This window comes from Rattus norvegicus, chromosome X (assembly GCF_021556685.1).
Source record: "Rattus norvegicus strain SHRSP/BbbUtx chromosome X, alternate assembly SHRSP_T2T, whole genome shotgun sequence".
NCBI lineage: Eukaryota > Metazoa > Chordata > Mammalia > Rodentia > Muridae > Rattus > Rattus norvegicus.
The window spans coordinates 34,725,842-34,742,146 of NC_141554.1; the positions used below are offsets into that span (position 1 = coordinate 34,725,842).

General features: G+C 40.4%; 1 long non-coding RNA gene across 3 annotated transcripts in view; it reads left to right on the forward strand.

Annotated features, from left to right (window-relative positions):
• The window catches only part of LOC147998193 (uncharacterized), a 61,943-nt gene that overhangs the window by 28,385 nt on the left and 17,253 nt on the right, over nucleotides 1-16,305 (forward strand). Inside the window, exon 3 of one of the 3 annotated variants that reach the window (XR_015646965.1) lies at nucleotides 372-2,442. The exons of the other annotated variants lie outside the window; for them this stretch is intronic. This is a non-coding gene — a long non-coding RNA (uncharacterized LOC147998193). The remainder of the gene's footprint in view (nucleotides 1-371; nucleotides 2,443-16,305) is intronic. 3 annotated transcript variants of the gene reach the window in all.

Below are 16,305 nucleotides of genomic sequence, written 5' to 3' on the forward strand. Positions count from 1 at the left end.
GTACTTGTGGTCATCCTTCTGCTTCTGTTTCAAATGCTGAGATTATGTATATGACCCATTGTGTCCAGTTCCCATAATCCATTTTTTCTACTTCATGTATGTATATATGTATGTATGTATGCATGTATGTATGTATATATTTGCTTTCTTTTACTTTTTAAGTTTTTTGATATTATCATGTAATTATAGGAGTTCTCCCTTGCCTTTCCTGCCCCCAAACTCTTCCATATACTTCTCCCTGCTCTCCTTCAAATTCATGGACTCTGTCTTCACTAACTGTTTTTGCATGCATATGCTTATTTACATATACTTATATATCCCTAAATATAACCTGTTCAATACTTATAATTTACATGTATATATGTTTTCAGGACCAATTCCTTGGCACTAAACAAGCAATTGTTGTGCTATTCTCCAGAGAAGACAAAGTGGTGGTTTGAATATGCTTAGCCCAGAGAGTGGCACTATTAGAAGGTGAGGCCTTGTTGGAATAGGTATGGCTTTGTTGGAGGAAGTGTAAGTAGCATTCCTCCATGGTCTCTGCATCAGCTCCTGCCTCCAGGTTCCTGCCCTGCTTGAGTCCCTGTCCTGACTTCCTTTGGTGATGTATAGTGATGTGGAAATAAAAGCTGAGAAAAACCTGTGTCTTCCCCACCTTGCTTTTTGGTCTTGGTATTTCATTGCAATAGAAACCCTAAGACAGACCTCCTTTTCTGCTCCCAGCTTTACTCAGTTACCTCTAGTTATTTGTGGAAGGTTGAGGCCCTGTGGGCTTTTCCCTATGCAGTTTGGCATGTTCATTTGGTATCATTCTTGCTCAACTCATGCTCAGGTAGTCATGTTGGCTAGACTTTAGGGATGTTGCTTTTGGTGGTACTAGGAGACACAATCTTGCACAAAATCCCTGATCCTCTGGCTCTTACAATCTTTCTGCCCCATTTCCTGCAACGTTCTCTGATGCAGGAGTTCTGTTGGAAATGCATTTATCGGAATAGGACTCGGTGACTCTGCAAATTGATTGTGGTTTCCTGTTGTTGCAAAGTGAAGTTTCTTTGATAAGGGATGGACGTCATAGTTATCTGTGGATATAAGGACAAAAATCACACTTATAGATACAAATAGATTTTTGGTTATGGATTTGAGACAGGGTGACCACAAACTTGATCTGTAGCCCGAATGACATGGAACTTTTGATCTTCCTTCCATCTCTCAAGTGTTAGCTAGGCTGATAGCTTTGTACTGCCACATTGGCTTTATGCAGTGCTGGAGGTTGAAGGCTTCAAAGAACCCGAGAAAACACTTTCCCACGTGAGCTACATCCTCAGACTTACTACTAATACTTTAAATTTGCCGCAAACTGGTTCAATGGCTTGATTCACATGCTCCTCACTCTTACGCATAATCCCCAACTACTAACTATTAAAATACCCGAAATTTACATAATTGTGGCTGCTCTGCCTTTTCTATTTTAGAAAAAGCACCAGTGTTTCACCAAGGCAGTTACCACATTCTACTTTAAGCCTGTATCATTGAAATATCATGGAAATCGAAGTTTCTTTTCCTTTATTTTTCTTTTTCTTTCCTTTTTTTAGTATGTCTTGAATGTTTAGGAAGTCAGTTTACACATGGTTTCTCTAAATAATGTGGGCTGCATACTTCAACCTGCAATCCAATTTAAAACTGAGCACAACTGACTGTTGTACTCAGTGGTAACCCCAACATGCAGGGGAGTGAGGAGAGGCAGGAGGATTACTGTAAGTTCCATGTCTGTTTTGAATAGAGAGAAGGGAAGGGAGAAGAAGAGAAGGAGGAGAAGACAGGGTAAAAGAAGGAAGAGGAGAAAGGGGGACAGGGAGAGAGAGAGGGAGAAGAGCCATCTATGGTGGTACTTAGATATAATTCTGGAGTTACAGCACTGAGGAGGTAGAGACAGGATGATCAAGAGTAAAGGTTGACCCACCCCCATACACAATGAGTTTGAGGCCAGACTGGCACACAAGGGACTCTGTTGCAAAACAAAAGAAATCTTTTTTACCAGTTACTATCTGTATGATCTTAAGGGATTTGCTTAAATTCTCCATGCCTTCTCAGTGAATAATAGCCCAATTAATCTAAATCATAGCTTATAAAATAATAATTCCACATGCCAAAAAGAATTATTGGGAAAACTTTATCTCACTCAACATTTATTTTAATTTTCTAAAATATTTTGTGCATGACTGTGCACCTACCAACTGTTTTGTTCGAAGGCGCAGTACACCCACCTGTGCTTGGTGTCTGAGGAAGCCAGGAGATGATCCTGGATACCTTGGCACTGGAGTTTGTAGATGGCGAACCAATCCTGAGTCCTCTGCAAGAGCAACAAGTACCCTTCCTGTTGAGGCATCCCCGGTTAACGTTTCTAAAGCTCGTCGAGCAGTTCCCAGCACAGAGCAAATAAAGGTATGATCCTTGGCTCAAGTCTGTGAAGTATGGGGATTTTCGAGACATCTCCAAATTTAAAATATTTATTTGGAAATACTTTGAAACCTTAGAATTCTGCTTCCAAAGGGATCAGTGTGGATCCCATGGATATGCGCAGAGCACCTCCAGATCTCTATACCCGCAACTGAACCATAAGCATATAATCGGCGTTGTTAACTCTCTACTCTTAAGACTTAAGCAGGTATAGGGTAAAGAGCTGTAAAGGTCAGCACTCATGAGGTGGGCATAGATGAATCAGCATTTGAAGGCCAGCCTAGTCTGCATAGTAAGTGTCAGGCTAACTAGAGACCCCATTTCAAGAGTCTACAACTATTAAGGATGACTAAATAAGACTTGATCTCCAATCAGTGGAATCCATGCTCATAATACAAGCACTAGGTAGGTGGAGCTGAAATAGCAGAAATGTCAGTTCAAGACTAGCTTGGACTGCATAAGAAGATCCTGTCTCAAACAGAAAACGGTCTTAGGCCAATGAGATGCCTCAGAAGGGAAGAGTGTTTGCCACTAAGCCTGGCAACCTCAGTTGGATTCGAGACTCCACATGATGGAAGGAAAAGGCCTCAGCTACCTCAAGCTGTCCTGGTATACACATGCTCTCCTCCCTCTTGAAGTAGACACCTAAATGGCACATTTAAAGCTCTTAGACTTCCTTTAGCTTTGATTTCAGCTATTTTTGTTTCTCAGTTCTGGAAATGGAATTTAGGGCCTCTCGTTTGGCAGACAAGTTCTCCTCCACTGAGCTCTTCACGTCTAGAAGAAATACAATGATGTAAATAAACTCTCGCTAATGCTCCTAACAAATGGAACTCATTGGACTCCCCCTCCCCCCACACACACATAGATATGAAAGTGGACCCTGGTTTAGGCAGGAATAGGAAAGTAATTAAGGGGAGTGGTAAAGGGATGAATATAATCATAATATGGACTTATATGAAAATACTACAGTGAAACTTATTATATATAAATTAATATATTTTCATAACACACTTAAAATTTAAAGAGAAATAGAATGAATCTGAAAAGATAAAAGGCTATCAGTCATGTTGCCTATTGTTTTAGGGAATGGTTGACATTTGACTCGGGGAAACAAGGTCTCAGTAGACACCAGCTGTCTCTCATTCTGCATAACACAGGCTGCTTCAGGTGCACTGAGATATTGAGTCACTAATCAATAAGAAACTGGTTTTTGTTTGTTTTCCTTCCCTTTTTGCGTTTTCTTAACTTGCCGCACTTTTGCTGTGCGTTTGGGGTGTTTTTGAGACTATAATCTGTGATAATAGTTTCATCTGTTGACATGCATGCCTCCATATCATATTTGACTTCTTTTGCTTTCTCCAGCTAGCATACTACCTCATGGGGCTCACTGTGATATTTTCATGACAGTGCTATGTTTTAGGTGCTAGCTTAAGGAAATATAGGACAAACAGTCTACTTTTCTCTCTTAGAAAATCGGTCACCTTTGGTTTAAAATGTTGGATTTCAGATGGTACCTCATGTATTCTAAGCTGGCTCAAACTCACCTCCTCAGCTAAGGATGACCTTGAACTTTTGATTCTCATGACAACTATGTCTCCCATGTGCTGAAGCTATAGTGTATACTACCCTGCCTTGTGTGTGCAGTGCTAGTAACTGAAACCAGGGCTTCGGGTGCGGTCGGCGAGCCCCCTATCAACTGAGCCATTTGTGAGAGTGTGAAATCTCTTTAGCTTAGTTTCTTCATCTAAGTTAAAGCTGATGGTACTACTCTCATCTAAGAGTTTTAGTGTCATTGAGGAAAATTTGGTAGAAATTGGCAGAGCAAGACTAGACACAGAATTACTGCTGACACTAACCATTATCTCCAAACCATGGCATAGTAAACACTTTTTTCAAGCAATTTCATGTTCATAATTGCTTTTAACTTAATTTGCTTATTTTGAGATGTGTCCTCAAGTGTCTCCAGCTGGGTTTGAACGTTCTAAGTGACTAATGCTGGCCTTGAATTCCATATTGCTCTGCCTTTGCTTCCTACGTGTAAGGTGGCAGGTGTGAAACATCATGCCTGAGTTGGTTATCTTATTGTCAATGAGAGCACTGTCCAAAGGCAAGGAGGTGATGGCAGTGGACTTGAGCACACACATCTCTGTAAATTTATGCCTTCCTGAAATTCATGTGTTGAAATACTTGCCTCCAATTTGATGATACTGCAGATGAGAGCTTCACGGAGATATTAGAGAGTAATCGTACTCTGGAAAGTGATTGGTACTTGTAGAAAGAGAACACCACCACCTTTCCACTCTTCCCTTATGAGTTAGTACAATAAGACCTCACTCTACACACTGGAAGACTCCAAAACTGTGATAAATTGTTTACATTGCCTGCTCTCAGGCAGTTTTTGTTACAGCAGCCCACATTGACTAAGACAGCAAAATTAGCCCTGCTTTACAGACAAGATTGTGAACATGTTGCTCCTGGACACCAAAGAATTACCACTGTCCATTGTGTACTTAGATTTCTAGGAGCCCAAGTCTAGTAGATTTTCTTAAACTAATGCCTCTCAAAAAGCAAGCAATATTCAGGTAACCCAAGAGTCCTGTTAAAATTTAGATTCTGGGGATAGAGAGATGGCTTAGAAGTTAAGTGTATTTATTTCTCTTCCATAGCACCCAACTACAGTTAGCTCCTACATGCCAGGAGACTCACAACTGCCTGTTACTCCATCTTCACAGAATTCAGTATATTCATACACTTTTGTGTGGAGGCATATATATACAGAGATGTATACATGCTCTTGAATAAAATTAAATAAATCTTTAAAATACTTTAGATTCTTGTTCAGCAGATATAGATTGGAGAATATAAAATGATGTTTATTTGTTTATTAAATTTTTATTTTTAAATTGTATGCATGTATGTATGTATGTATGCATGCATGTATGTATGTATGTATTACATAACATGGATTTGACAAACTTGGTGTCAGTTTAAACCTTCCACTATGTGAGCCTTAGAGATAGAACTTTGGTTCGCAGACTCGGTGATAAGAACCTTATCTTGTTGAGTCATCTCTGAAGCCCAGGATTCTGCATATTTAATAAGTCCTGAAAGGATGTTGATACTGATGGTTCATAAACCTCATTAGTAATAGCAAGGGCTATCTATATCTGGTTACATTAACCTCTGGCCAGTCTGAAGTATTCTAAACAGAAAATAAGTTGGAAAAAAAACTATTGTAGGGCTTTAGCAGATCTCACTCACAGTTGAAATACGACATGAAAATTTATGTAGTTTAAATCTGTTGGCCTTTAGCTGGGGCAGAATACCAAAATGCTGCCATCTTAACTCTCTGCCAGTACAGAATTAACAAGTGAAAATACAGAGCTATACCTCAATACAGTGTGAAGGTCATCTCAAAAAAAACCTCCCACTGAATCATATAGATAATCCCCAGAGTCATGGCTCTGCTTCCACTGTGGAGCTACAGGGGAGTTCACAACACCCTTAAAACTGAAGCATTAGTATAAAACAGATGACCTGAGTTCATATCCTGAGCCTCTCCACTCATCAAAGGTCTATGCTGTCAAGTGATTGGAGATATGCTCCCTTCCTGTAACTCCATACAATTCATTAGCAATGAAAAGGGTCTCTCTCTCTCTCTCTCTCCCCCCCTCTCTCTCTCTCTCTCTCTCTCTGTGTGTGTGTGTGTGTGTGTGTGCGTGCGTGTGCGTGTGTGTGTGTGTGTGTGTGCGTGTGTGTGTGTGTGTGTGTGTGTGTGTTCCATCCAAAAGATCATTTCACTTTGAAAGTGATGATTCCTCCACTACATATACTGGTTTGATGTTTGTATGACTATTTAAGCTATTTTAGATTTCTTGCATAACCTAGTGAACTCTAATCAGCTAAAATAAGAGCCAATTCCAACCCTTTAGAGAGTTTCAAGGTACTTTTGAGATCTTACATAATGAACATCGAGGAGAATGACACTATTTTCATGACAGGGTAGTGTTCTAATCAGATGGGGCCAGGATGGCCTGAAAGAGGTGGAGGTGTGTCAGAGAGGCTCAAGAGGCCATGTAAGGAGGCTGACTTTCTGTTTTTCTGGGGCGTGGGCCATGGCTTCTGTTGTTTGAAAATTCCGCCTTGTAACCAAGTTGTCCTCAGCCATCTATATGTTGGAATTATAGGCACACATCAGCACATCTAGCTAGAATTAGTTCTAGACAGAACTTTGACTTTTCTCTTTTTCGCCATGTTTTCTTTCTTTTATCCTTATGTTAATTTAGTTTTTGCATATTACAGTAGAAATTGGCCAAGTATGTCCATAAAGTTATGTAATATTTTTTTTTATTTCAGAAGGTGTGTGTGTGTGTGTGTGTCTGTGTGTGTCTGTGTGTAATTTTTGTATTTGACTGTACCTTGGCAATCTGAAAGCATCTACAAACAATATGGAAACACAGGTCATGGTCCAAATAAAGTTTATTTGCTGGCGCTGAGATTTGAATTTCAATCAGTTTTCCATATCCCAGAAACTAGTATTTTTGCTTTGATTTTTTTTTTCATTATTTCAAAGGTCAAATCCATTTTCTGCTTGTAGGCTGCACAAAAGCATGAGCAACAATTGGCTCGTCTGTGCTTTTAAATAATGTGGATCGCGCTTAGGACATTTTCATGAATCCTAAGGTTGGCCACCAGAGAACAGACTTCCGGATTTCCTATCTTTATGAGGACAGCTTAAAAGGAAAACAAAGGCCAGGATTGTTCTAGGTGTTTGACAAATGTTTTCTCAGGATCACCTTCAGTGAAGGATATAGTGTCACTTCCTAGGCCTGTTTAGCCTGTGAATGTGAAATCATCAACTTCCTGTGTTAATTTTAAGTAGCTAAGTTTACCTGTTTGTTTGAAATCCTTTAGTGGACAGTATCCAAGGACTAATTATCTTCTTATCAAGACTTTGAAAATGTGTAATACTTTTTTTTTTGAAAAAACTACATTATGATTATTTCACTGAAACCTCTTAAGCTAAGCCATGTGCGTTTTACGCCTCTTTCCTTTTCTTCTTCCTCCTCTGCCAACCTTCCCTACCTCCTCTTCTTCCTCCTGCTCCACTTCCCTTCTTTCTCTTCCTCTTTTCCTCCTCCTCTTCCCTTCCTCCTCTTCTGTTTTCCTTCCTTCCCCTCCCCAAATTCCTACCTCCCCTTTTTTCTTTTCCTCCTTTCTCTTTATCCTTCAGAGTCAGAGTCTCACTGTGTAGCTCAGCCTGGCTTCAAATTCATCAATGATCCTCTGCCCTCAGGTTCCTGAGTGGCTCGGATTGTAGCCATGAGCACCTTTCTTGTCATACCAGGCCCTAATTGCTTTTGACTGTAACCGCATGCAAATTCTTTGATCTCACAGACTTAGCTGTAGGAAATTTCTCCTAAGTCACAGAATTAATTTTCTCTAAAGACTTCATTCAGATATATCTTTCATTAGTAGTATATGGCCTTTGGCCTTGGGCTTCTTTTATGACATTTGTAAGCTATCATCTAACTATTGATCTGATATGTCTGTCACATGTGCAGAGTAAGTCTATTAATCGGAAAATTTTTTTGACTCCATAGATTATCCCCCCCCCCCAAGATTGTATTTGGGAGAAGATTAGTAAAGTCCACCTGAATTGCAATCACTGAAATAGCCTTTATAGTCCATAAAAATAGCATTGTTTTTGAACCCCTCACAGTTCTCTAGTCCTTCAAGAGATGGGGTTAGGAAACGAAATAACCAAAGGCTGTAGAAGGCTTACAGACGTGACCACATCCTTTTCCATATACCTGAAGGCAGACAGGAATATCAGCTGGCTTCTCTCTAGGTAACTGACTGTGTTCTTTGTGCCTTTCACAGGAACACTGTGTCATTAAAGCTTTGTCAAAGAGGAGGAAGTGGGGGCCAGCCAAGGCAGCAGCTGTATCCCAGCTAAAGGCTCCACACAGGCTCTCAGATCTTTGACATCTGTGCTTCCTCTACCTTGACCTTTCCTTGGCCCTTCCCTAGCCAGGGGGTATTGCTCTCATGAATACAAGCATATGACACAAGAGGATTAAGGGCATCCCTGGGTGGCCTAACAATAAAAGCATAGCATCCTAGGGGAAATGAAGAAAGAAAAAGGGCAAGAAGAATCCTCAGTGAGCAAATAAGCCATGCCAGGAGGCCAAGCTATTCAATGGCTGCTTGAGGTCAATTCCTAGAACGTTTGTGTATGTATGTATGTATGTATGTATGTATGTATGTATGTATGTATGTATGCATTGCCAGTCTCACTTTGTGGCCCTAGTTGCCCTGGAACTCACTGTATAGAGAGGCTGGTCTCAGACTTTCACCGGTCTCTTCCTCCTGAGTTCTGGGATTAAAAGCATGCATCACCACACCTGGGCAGAAATTTATTCAAACATTTTAAATTAAATTTTTCTCTCTCTCTCTCCCTCTCTCCCTCCCCCCGCCTCTGTAAGTTAGAGGACAGCTTACTTTAGTCTGTCCTCTCCTTACACCATGTAACCCTGTAGGATCAAACTCAGATTCTTGGTCTTGACAGCAAGCACGTTTACCTGCTGATCCATCTTGCCTGCCTGCTTTTATTGTGGTGGTTTTCAGACAGGTCTTTACTATAAAGCTCTGAATAGTCTGGGACTGACTGTGTAGACTCATCTGGCCTTGAATTTACAGACTCTCAAGTTTTAGGGTTTCAAGTGTGTGTATAAGTACACTCAACCTGAGATTGAATTTTATAGATTTTAGTTATTTGTTTTATTTACAGGTAAGCATCTTCCTATGTGTATGCAGTGGCCAGACGATGGCATCAACTCCCCTTAAACAGGAGTTACAGGCGGTTGTGAGCTGTCCTCTTTGAGTACTGGGAACTGAACTCTGATCCTCTGAAAGAACAGCAAGTGCTCTTAGTGGCTGATTTATCTGTCCAGCCTCTATAAAGTTAACTTTATAATGGTATGTGTAAACCAGGGTATATTGGTTCTCTGGCCCGAGGCTCTCAAGTAGTGAGGGAAGAATTATCAGAAGGTCTGGTCATCCTAGGCTAAAATAGAGAGTTCAATGCCTTTCTGGGATAGAAGCCAGAGGTTCTATCTCAGAACAACAGCCAACCATCCAACCTACCTGCTCCTTGCCCCTTCTACCTGCATATGTAAAAGAGGTATGCTGTCTATCACAAGGGATACATCTTTACTTGTTTCAGTGATGAGTGCTTTGAAGAAAATCAATTGAACTTATCTTAGATTGCAGCCTTTCATTATTGGTGGTTGTTTTTTTCTGTTGTTGTTGTTTCTTTGTTTTGTTTTTGGTCATAAGCAGTTGTAACTGGGAACTCTAACACTTTGGTTTAGTCTTTCCAAAACCTACTCATGGCAGAGAGAATATGGAGAAATACTGCACTCTCAGTCAGCTGCATTTCTTGGGGAAGGAAGGGACACAAGCATGCAAATACAATTTCTGTTTAGCTTAGGCTGAGTTTGTGCTGTAGTGTTTATTTCACCAGATTTACTCTTCTGATCCTGTGATGTTTGTCTTAGACTAATTTTAGAGGCACTGGTATTCCCTAAGCACACCTTCTGATGAAATTTGCCCAAACACAGCACTCCCAGAGCTGTTTTATTGCAGTATAGATGGCTGGGGTAATTTTCCACTGTTATGACCAAAGAGGCAGTGGGATTTCTCTTGATCTACTTGTATTTTTATTTTTCTATTTATTTGTGTGTGTGTGTGTGTGTGTGTGTGTGTGTGTGTGTGTGAAATCCCCCGGAAGCTGAAGTTACAAGTAGTTGTGAGTCACAAGATAAGGGTACTAAGAACTGAACTCAGGTCTTCTGCAAGAGTAGGAAGGACTCTTGACCTTTGAACCATCTTTCCACGCCCTACGGTTTCTCTCTATAGACCATGTCCCACAACCCAGATATCATGCCTTCAAACCACTTATTTTTCTCATATATAGTGGTGATCCCCAGCTATATTACATGCCAACCCGTAAAAGAAACAGTATTCAAACCTGGTCAGATCTTGAACTTGAGCAAAACCCTTAATGGGGAGATGCTTTATTTTTGGCAATCTTCACATCTTGGGCCAGATTTTTGGGTGTATGTGAGTGATGTATGTATGAGTATATGTTCATATGTATACCTGTTTGTATACCTGGGGAGATGAGATCAGCTCTAGTATGGCTTCCTTGATTGTTCTCTACCTAATTTTTGAGACAGGGACTCTATAAGTCCTTTTTGATACTCTGCTTGGTCAGTGACCTCCAGATCTGCTTCTTTGTGCACATCACTCTAGCTCTCTACTGGAGTTACACACATTCAAGGCCATACTCACCTTTTAGGTGTAGGTGCTGGAGATCCAAATTAAGGTCCTGTTTCTTGCACAGCAACTGTTTTATTCACTGAGCCATCTCCTCCGTCTTTGGCCAGATCATTCCTTGCAAGGGGCTTTGTCCAGTGCAGTGAGATTTTAGGTGGCAGCCATCCATGACCTTTATTCTGCTACTCTTCTAGTTATCACAGCCCAAAGCCTCCTGGGAACAAAACTGTTTGAAATGGCACCTCTACTCTTTTGTGAGAGAATAAGCTGTGGTATGGGCACAAAGAGCACTACTAACCTTAGTCCTTTCAGCCTGGCCCAGACTGAAGTACTAGTCACTCTTTCCAGACAGTTGAGACTCAGAACAAGCAATGGCACAAGCCAGATTGCAAGTTCCATGAGGAAAATATTTCCGCTCCCTCTCACTACCCGATTTATTAGCTACTAGCCTGGTCATTAAAAAAGTAGATCTTCAATGAAAAAAAAAAGTAGATCTTCAATAAAAGTTTGATAAGTTGAATTATATGTTCCCTGCTGTTTCCCTTTCTTCTCCACCCTGGACTTAAAGGCTATGACTTTTGACTTACTTTTCTTGATAACTAGAAGACAGAGAAAGATGTTTTAACTTTGGCTCTCCCAGTCCTAGTTAAGTGTCAGGAGTTAATTTCCTTTTTTGAAATGCTAAATTTTATCTCAAGGATACCCAAGACTCTTGCATACACGAGGTGCTTAGAGAAATGTCTTTGTCCTTAGTTGATTTTTCTCCACACCTTTTTTCTCACTCCATAGAGTATTTTTTAACCTCTAAGCCCAGACCTCTACCATTTGCATGTGATCCTCCATGAGTGTCAGTGCCCCCGAAGCCTCGTGTTATAAATCACCATGGTCTTGTTTTCCAGGAAGCTCCATTCTATTCTATTCAGTGCTGTCTTCACACACAATTTTTCACAGATAGCAGAGACAGGAGACTCAGGAGAAGAGTCATGGGGTGAGATGTAGAAAAATGGTAACTCTCTAAATCCGTGGCTGATTTTTTTCTACACAGACATTAAAACTTCCCTAAGCAGTATTCCCTGAGAATATGAACAGCTTTCAGTTCATATTCTGAGGTATTTAGGACAAAAACAAATTATCTAGAACCATGCCTCTAAATATTTGGCTCATCAAAGTTTAATTGTATAAGGTGGAGGGGGTCAAACCACTGTAATCCCAGCAACCAGGAGGCAGAGGCATAGCTATGAATTAATTTAAGAACAGCCTGGGTACATAATGAATCCCAGGCCATGTTGGGCTACTGAGTGAGTCCTTGGTTAAAAGACCCCCAAAATAGGAATGGGGATGTAACTCATTTGGAAGTGTGCATATCTAGCAATGCATGAAGCCCTAGCATTATTCCCAAGCATCACATATACCTGGCATAGCAGGTAAGAGTTAAGCAGAAGTTCACGGTCATTGTGTAGCAAAACACAAACAAACCCAACCAACTAATCATACAAACAAGATGAAACACCTGCATAGAGCACTGACTTCTTGGTTGAGTGTTAAAATATTGAAAGTAGCTAAAATTATGTCAATTATTAATATATAATTGATGATCCCATTTTTAGAAAAATATGGTCAAGCACCATTTTCTTTTCTTTTTTTGGGGGGGGGGGAGGAAAGGGTTTATTCAGCTTACATTTCCATTTAAGCACCATTTTCAAAACTAGGTTTTTGAGACAAGTATGGTGGGACATACTTGCTTATATTTCAGTAATTCAGAGGCAGAAGCAGGAGGATTATGGCAAATGTCATGCCATCTTGGTCTGCGTAGCAAATTCTAGAGAAGTTAGGGGACAAAATGAAATGTTGTTTCAAAAGCAAACACTATCACCACCATGTCCTGAGTGCTGTGCTTCTGTTTGGATATGGCTTATTACCTCAGTCTGTGGGGAAGGGAGGTATTAGGATCAGGAATGCATGGCCAGCCTCAGCTATACACTGAGGTTGAGTCTGCCTGGGCTACATTCGAACCTCTCTCCTGCTCAAGAAAATGAAATTAAACCAATAACTAAGAGAGTTATGTCAATTCCAAAGGTTTAAGGAACATCTGTTTCTTTAGACAAGGGAAGGAAGTTTCCAGTAGAGAAAAATGAACATTTTGCCTTAAGAGACAGATGAGATTTTGATGAGAAGTATTTGCAAGTTTGAAATGATTTTTTTGTTGTTCAGACAAAAGACATTTTAGGACACCGAGGAAACTTAACCTGAGTTCTTGAACATATTGTTGAGGACTAAGAAAGAATGGCATGAGCACCAGCAGATGCTTTGGAATACTGGTGAGCAGTGGACACCTGTCCAATATTGCCAAAGTGTTGGTTTCTGAGATCCTAAGAGAAACAACAGTCATCATTAGAGCTGACTGAGTGTTCTCTGGAAGGAGAATGGGAGGCTGGCCAATCTCGCAGGTTTTTTGAAACAAGATCACCACATTAGTGGGCTAGTGATGTGGGAACGTCAAGGAGCCCACAATGAATCCTTGCTTTACAGCAAATACAATTTGAAGATCCTCCGACACATATGATTTGCTATTCCTTTTTCTCTGGACATATAAGGCATGCTTCTTTTTGTACTATTGTGTATACTGTGCGTATGTTAAGGCTTTATATCCGTGTATATATCCCTCCCCCCTTTAGTATTTATTTTATCTTTTTGGTACACATGTGATATATGTGGTATGTTGTTTCTGAGTGTTTATTCATATGTGTGTGGAAAACAGAGATTGATGTCAGGGATCTTCTTCAAATTCTCTCCACTTTATTACTATGTTTTTTGAGTCATGTCTTTCCCTGAATCTGGACCTCATCAATAGAGAAGCCTGTCTCTGTAAACAAACAAATGAATAGAAAATACTTTAATGATACTTGATGAGGCTTGTTTTCCTCTACAACAGAAATTCCACCCAATGGACACAATCTTGAAAATAGATTCTGGGCTTGGAAAGAAAGCAAGTGCCTGCAGAGATACAGAATTTAGAAGCAACAAGGATGCTCTCTGGGTGGCCACCACTATCACATGCCATTTCATTTCTAAAACTGTATGCTCAATAATTTGTTTGCATAGGGCTTTTTCATTCTACATTGTTTGGTTTATTTTGATTCTATTCTCTAGTCCAATACCAACACACCATTGTAGACACTGTTTATGAACAGCTGAAGGCAAGATCAAGTTAAATACCACATACAATCCCAGTGGGGTTCTCTTCTTTGTGATTTAAAATCTTAACATTGCTAAGATCTGGAAACTGCAGTTGGTTTTCTCTATAAGAATAGTTAAGACACTGACCAGAAACATTTTAAAAAGCTAGGAATGTGACCTTGATACTAATATATGGTGAGCATACATAAAGGCCACATTTACTCCAGTAATGTAGAAACAAGAATGTAGGAGAGACTGACACATAGATAGTGTGGAAAATGTTGAAATATGACTGTCAAGATACATACTAAAAGCTTTTATGTCCTATGTGCAATGAAGCTCGATCTATGGGGATTATTGTTTTTAAACAAACAGAGATAATTTGTAACTATAGTGTATAAAAATCATTTGTTGCCTCTGAGACTACAAGTCAGCACTGACCTTTGTTAAACCCCAGTTCTAATTCATGGTAAGTGGTGAGTCAAAGAAAGATTGACTTCCCCAGAGAATGGAACAGACTTTGACATAATCTTTTTTTAAAAATACTTAAAATATTGTATTTATTGAGAATTTTGTACATTGTGTGTTTTCTTTCCATCTTTATTAAATTGGGTATTTCTTATTTACATTTCAAATGTTATTCCCTTTCCTGGTTTCCAGGCCAACATCCCCCTAACCCCTCCCTCTCCCCATCTCTATGGGTGTTCCCCTCCCCATCCTCCCACCATTACTGCCCTCCCCCCAACAATCCGGTTCACTGGGGGTTCAGTCTTAGCAGGACCCAGGGCTTCCCCTTCCATTGGTGCCCTTACTAGGATATTCATTGCTACCTATGAGGTCGGAGCCCAGGGTCAGTCCATGTATAGTCTTTGGGTAGTGGCTTAGTCCCTGGAAGCTCTGGTTGGTTGGCATTGTTGTTCATATGGGGTCTCGAGCCCCTTCAAGCTCTTCCAGTCCTTTCTCTGATTCCTTCAACAGGGGTCCTGTTTTCACTTCAGTGCTTTGCTGCTGGCATTCGCCTATGTATTTGCTGTATTCTGGCTATGTCTCTCAGGAGAGATCTACATCCGGTTCCTGTCGGCCTGCACTTCTTTGCTTCATCCATCTTATCTAGTTTGGTGGCTGTATATGTATGGGCCACATGTAGGGCAGGCTCTAAATGGGTGTCCCTTCTGCCTCTGTTCTAAACTTTGCCTCCTTATCACCCTCCTAAGGGTATTCTTGTTCCCCTTTTAAAGAAGGAGTGAAGCATCTTCATTCTGGTCATCCTTCTTGAGTTTCATGTGTTCTGTGCATCTAGGGTAATTTGAGCATTTGGGCTAATATTCACTTATCAATGAGTGCATATCATGTGTGTTTTTCTCTGATTGGATTACCTCACTCAGGATGATATTTTCCAGTTCCATCCATTTGCCTATGAATTTCATAAAGTCATTGTTTTTGATACCTGAGTAGTACTCCATTGTGTAGATGTACCACATTTTCTGTATCCATTCCTCTGTTGAAGGGCATCTGGGTTCTTTCCAGCTTCTGGCTGTTATAAATAAGGCTGCTATGATCATAGTGGAACACGTGTCTATTTTATATGTTGGGGCATCTTTTGGGTATATGCCAAAGAAAGGTATAGCTGTGTCCTCAGGTAGTGCAATGTCCAATTTTCTGAGGAACCTCCAGACTGATTTCCAGAATGGTTGTACCAGTCTGCAATCCCACCAACAATGGAGAAGTGTTCCTCTTTCTCCACATCCTTGCCAGCATCTGCTGTCACCTGAGTTTTTGATCTTAGCCATTCTGACTGGTGTGAGGTAGAATCTCAGGGTTGTTTTGATTTGCATTTCCCTTATGACTAAAAATGTTGTACATTTCTTTAGGTGCTTCTCAGCCATTCGACATTACTCAGCTGTGAATTCTTTGTTTAGCTCTCAAACACGTTTTTAATAGGGTTATTTGTGTCCCTGCGGTCTAACTTGGTGAGTTCTTTGTTGATGTAATCTTTAGACAGTGCTACAGTGTGTCTTTGAGAAGACATGCTGTCTGGTGACTAGTTATAACAATATACTAGACAAAATAAACTTCTTCGGAGAGGAAGGGTTGATTTTGATTTGCAGATTGAAGGGATACAGTCCATCAAAACGGGCAATATAGCAACAGGAGCATGAGGCAAGTTGTCACATTCGATCTACAATCAGGAAGCAGAGGCAGAGGGATGCTGGTATTTTCTCCCAAACCCACAGAGTTGCTGTGGTCAGGGTTTCTTCACAGCAATAGAAACCCTAACTAAGACAACACAGAAGAGATCAGGGCAGGCGGATCAGACGGTCAAGT